The sequence below is a fragment of the Amblyomma maculatum genome, chromosome 3 (genome assembly GCF_055883805.1).
Source record: "Amblyomma maculatum isolate TAMU_Amacu chromosome 3, ASM5588380v1, whole genome shotgun sequence".
In the NCBI taxonomy this organism is placed as follows: domain Eukaryota; kingdom Metazoa; phylum Arthropoda; class Arachnida; order Ixodida; family Ixodidae; genus Amblyomma; species Amblyomma maculatum.
The window spans coordinates 88,036,970-88,042,716 of record NC_139346.1 but is presented as its reverse complement, the minus strand read 5'-3'; positions in this window follow the sequence as shown (position 1 = coordinate 88,042,716).

The window sequence follows — 5,747 nt, the reverse complement described above, 5'->3', positions numbered from 1 at the left end:
CTGAAGGGGCAGATGCGGTTAAGTAAAACCCATTGCTTGGCTAGTTGGTGCATTTCACAAAAAAGTAATGAGTCCGCAGCGCCAACAAATAGGAACTTACACATAGACACATAAAGGACAGGCGCTTGTTCCAACTTCTTTTCGAAACGACAATGAAATAAAACTTCTTCGAAATGACAAATAATGAGACATTTTTCACCATGCTCAAAAACAAATGCTTCCACACCGTTGCTAAGATATCTGTAATGTTAGGCCTTCCCTATCTAAACAAAGTTAATAAGATGACTTTCACCACTAAATAGTAATACTGAGGTGTTACTGGTGCACTCCGATCCCAGCTTTTCGATATTAGAGGCTTCGATCAACTCACGGAAGACAGTGCCCCTGTTCTTTCTTAAAACCTTAATTTTTTGTTAGCTTTGATTCCTACTTTGGCTTAAAATAGCACGATTGTCAGTGGGCGTGTAGACGTAAATTTGGACTGTTAGTCACAGAACGCTTTTGTTCTGCAGCTTGATCATTCACACATCGACCAGTTTGGCCGATATATATTTGCCACAGGTTAAGGGGATTTGATAAAAAAACCCGGTGACACATTTGACGTACATGGCTTGACATGCTTCTTACAGCAGCCTTGTTTTCTATTGTCATCGCCTGTGACTCGTACGAACATGCTAGCCAATCTTGGAGGGGCGGAGAAGACCATCCTGGCGTCGTGTTGGTGAGCCACCTTATGCATATGAGGTGCAACAACAGGACTGGTCGCGACCTCTTCTTCATGATGCCTTTTCTGCGCATAGTCATGTCACTTCATACTGTGCATCAGGGACTCCGTCACGGCCACCGCTAAGTGTTCTGGATAGCCCGCCGATCGAAGCCTCTTCAGCTGGTTATCATAGCACTCCTTCATCAAGTGGCAGCCCCCACCAACACCCAACGTTTTCCGCTCTATAGTCCTCTGCGTTGTCCTAAACTTAAGTAGCGCCCTTATCGTTAACCTGCATCTTTCAGTCCCAGTACCGGTGGATGCAACTGTTATACACATTTCACTTCAGTGGTACGGTAAGCTGCTATTCATAATGTGTGAGTACCTTCGAATGCGCTCCACCCAATCTTATTCCCCTAGCTATTCCTCTTTCGTGGTCCGGATCAGCGGTTACTACCTATTCTAAGTAGACGTATTCGCCTACCCCTTCGAGCGCATCGCTCCCTATATTACTGTGCTGTCCCCTTACTAGGCTGTTCAACATTACTTTAGTCTTTTGCGTATTAATCCTGAAGACTGCTGTTCTGCTTCTGCTGTCTAGATCACTTGTCATTAGCTGCACTTGATCCCCTGAGCTACTTAACAAGGCAATGTCATCAGCGAATCGCAGATCACTGAGATATTCTCCATCGACCCTGATGCCTAACTGCTCCCGTTCCATGCCTTTGAATACACTCTCTAAGCAAACTAAAAATCGCTGGGGAGATCGTGTCTCCTTGCCTAAGTTACGGCTCTCTTAATATAAATTTTAACACTTTCTTTATGCAAAACTATGGTTGCTGTGCAGGCACTACTGATATATTCCAGTACTTACACAAATGGCTCACCTAAACCCTGATCTCGCAATGCCTGCATGACCGCTGAGGTTTCGACCGAATCAATTACTTTCTCGGATTCAGTTTCTAGGATTCAGGATTTGGCCTATTCGTGTGATGGCTAAGCGGTTGAGCTGTGACAGTCGTTGCGCCTCCCAGATTTCTTGGAGTGTGTTGTGGATGCCGCGCGAGAGGCTTTACCCTGGCAGCGCCTAGAGCGCCTCCGCCAACGTTCTCGTAAGCTTAAAATCTACAAAACTTCCACATGAACGAGAATATATTCAGCGGAAATCACCTAGTTGAGCTCTTGAAACAAAAGTAGACAAAACATTAGCACCAACCAAAAACATTTAATATAACCTGACATTTCGGGACCGCCTCGGTCCCTTTCTCAGGGGTAACTAGCCTACGAGTCAGACAGCGGCCTTCACTTGCCCTTTCCCAACACATGGCGGATCCCAGCGGTGTAAATGAAGGGTAGCGTTCCCGGCTTCCTATTCACTGTTGCCGCTGTGAGCCAAATGAACCAAGGCTCAACGCACCGCCAAGAGAAAGAAAATAGAAAGAGAGGACACTGAGCTGAAACTGGCCCCAGGAAGCACGTCACAATTGCGCAAGCATCGAGTATTCTCACCCAACGTCAGAGGGCACAAACAGGAAAAAAATGCTTTTAAATTCAAGCGTACAACTTTGTTGTTGTTAAATAATTACCTTATGCTTTAAGGCAACTATATTAAGATACATATGAAGATGTAATTTATTGATGAAGCATGTAAGACCGCAAGTCTTCTGCTCTGTCAGCTCGGTAATGCTGAGGTGCACCAAACGATTTTTCGCTGACTGAACAACAGGTGAGATATTTTTTGTGCTTGAAAACACCGACGTAAGCAGACAGCAGAGGCTTGTGTTGTGTTTTTACATCAGACAGAGGACTACAGATCCTTTCTCTTCATGATACGTGATCTGCTGACAATGATTGACTGGTCACGCAATACTCAAACTTGTGACAAAGTAGTGCATAAAAGAGGGAAACAGCCTGCCGACATTGGAGCAGAGTTTATTTTTCAACCTGTATCAGCTCAGCTGCAAAGCATTACCTGTACTTTTGAGCATGTCCATCTTGTCTTATTTTTTTTTCTGCAAGCACATGCGATATGTTGACTTTTTTGTAATCGTGTTCTTTCGGTTATTATATCTATTCAGACTTGATTATTTTAAGGAACACATTTGCCTTTCTCTTGAGCCTTTCGCCATGCTGGTCTTGGTTTGTGCCGATTTTGTGCTCATTTTTTACCTTGCCCTGATATAAAAAAGTTCCTCGACACTCCATCTCGTCATTAAATATTGCATGCTGAATGGCTACTTGCTCCAAACAGTTTCTGTACATCTCTAATGTTTCTGTACATCTTCCATATTTCGGGACGGAATTCGTAGAAGGGATTAAATGAGCCATTCTATCAACTTCAGGTTACAGATAAAAGGTCTCCTAGGTTTGGCTGCACTTTGCCTGCACTTTCTGCACTAATCCAAGGGGGTGCCGAGAACGTGCAGCACTAGTTCAGCTAGTTCATGTTTAGTTCAGGTGCAGCGCGACATTAGCTCCGCTGGCGCTGCACGTCTGCTGCTAAAATGAACACTGCGGTGCAGGCCTTGTCGTCTGCATGCGTGCCGCGTGCGAATCCCAGATTATGCGATGAGCCTGTCAGTGTGCGTGGTTGGACATAGCGGCTGTGTTTTTTCGGCTTGGGTGAACAAGTTCGCGAGACTCTTTTCTGTTGAAACGTTGTGCGTGCAGTCGAAGAGGATGGCCTACGTGCCGAATATGGCCCTGTATGTTCAGGCTGTAATGGAGCTAATTGAGACTGACAGCGATGACGACGACGACGATGTTCACGTGGCTGTAGTTCCAATCTTCGCATCGAAGTCTCAAATTTATATAGCTCCTATATAGCTCGGCGATGAGGAGTCGTGCCCCACTACTTTCGGGAGCCCTCTCCTAGCAGGTTCTCGAGCAGGCCTGAGCGTGCTCCAGCATACGCTTATTGGCTTGTATCTGTATCTTCCTTGTATCTCCCTCTGAAACTCTAGCAGTGGATATAAGAGAACAAAAGTTATAAGGTTTCTATGGAATCTACAATATATAAATGAAATGCCACACAAATTAACAATGACTGAAATGTGCACAGTGCACAACTGTGTGCGACTGCGCTGAAAAATTCAAGACAGATTATTCACCAGACCGTTTACCAAAGGTGCTTTCGATATACAAATATTTCGATGCACCTGAGGTTCGCACGTCTGCAATGTTAAGATTTCTTCGTTTGAGCGGAATTTTCCTTATTTGCAAAAACCACAATAAGTGCGTAGCTGCTCGTCAGCAGCCGCCATTATGCCACTGGCGTGCATTCATCACGTAAAACAAATTGGGATGTAACAATCACTGATAACAAATCTCACTCTTACTGTTGGTTTGGCAAGCTTATTTAAAGCTCATGACTCGTCCCTTTATGGACCAGCACCACCTAATACGACAATGCACACCCGAAATTGATGGAGCCGGAAATCATTGCAGAACTGCTTCATGCATCTCCTGCATGCCGGCTATATTCTTAGCAGAATTTGTTTGGAGGGCTTGCTTCGACTGAATCAGTCAACTAAGAACCTGTTTTGGTCTGGTGATTGTTTCTTGCTCGTCCTCATCTGCAGAAGCAAAGTCCGATGCTAATTGGTTCCTTGCAGTATCATACGACGCAACAAAGCGTGCACCAGTGTATGAGTTCGGGCTTGTTGGTACATGACATGAAAACGTTTAGCGCATACCTGGACCAGTATGGCGGAGGAACAGAGGAAACACGAGCCCTAACTTGTTTGCTGTGATACAGCGAAACATTAGAGGCCAAATATTATGCAGGTGTGGCCAGCACAATACAAGTGATGACCCAAGTACAATTGTTGAAGAGGTAGAGCCGGTTTCGATACGCAGTTTCCCCGTATACTATCAATGATCTCTGGCTCAATAATTTAGTGCGTCAGTTGGCAACTGTTCCTCGATGATGGCAGTACATTCTATGGAGTGCTGATCAGTATGATTTAGCACTAGGAACTTGACTTCAGTTTTAACATGGGTCTAAGCTTGCCTCAGAACAAAATGCGCCAGTAGAATCCGCTTTCGACTGACATTTTTTCTGTGCGCATCACTCACGAAGGCGATTATTTATTCGTATGCCGCTCCGGACAATCAATATGGTGTAAACGCCGAATTCCGCACATTCGACCAACTTTTCCTTGTGATTTCTTTTGCAGTCTACCTTGTGAGATGCACTAGGCATTTTAATTCTGAAGATTTTTTTTAAAGAAGTTTTCAGGCGCTGAAAACATTTGTCTTTTCTCTAACCATTGCAAGCCGATCAGACAAGCCTTGCGTATGATTACCACAACCGGGGATTACGGCGATTACCACAACCTGCTATGTAGACGTAACCTGGATGGCAGCGGCTTGGTTTGCCTGATTACCTTTCAGGATGCCTTCAGCAACTCTGGCGACGTCGTGTGCTGGGTATCCAGAAGCAGTCAAAGTGCTCATTATCCTGCTCATTAAAGCTGGTCTATCAGTTCTAGAAAAAACTTGCCTAAGGCTTAGGAAGACATAATTTTGGAATGCTTCTCTTACCAAGTTTAAACCGAGCCGAGTCAAACAGGAACAGTGGAGCGTTGGCACATGACCCGCATTTTATTACGATAGCAATACTGCGCCATGTTTCGAGCCGTCGCATGGTCCCGGCGGAGGCCACGCTTGAACTTGAACAGCCGAGGAGGAGGAGGAGCAGAAGAAGAAGAAGTCTGGTAGCTTACGCTCTCGCGTCATACTCTTAAAGGATGAGCTTAAGTGTCCCCAATAATCAAGCACCTTACACTGATAGGGCGTGATAGGGGAATAATGTAGCAGGCAAAAGAAGCTTCTGCCGTTGCTATCGCAATTCAACTAGGGTTAACCAGAGTTAAGCTAAACCTAATTTTCCATTAAACATGCTGATCAAATAAAAGCCCGAGGTCGATGAAATAGAAAGGAGGAAGTCTCGTAGCAAGTTTGAGTGACATATCTGATATTGGAGTCAGACTCGCCGAAGCCTCGACAAAACGTTAGACATACTATTCTTGGCCGTGTA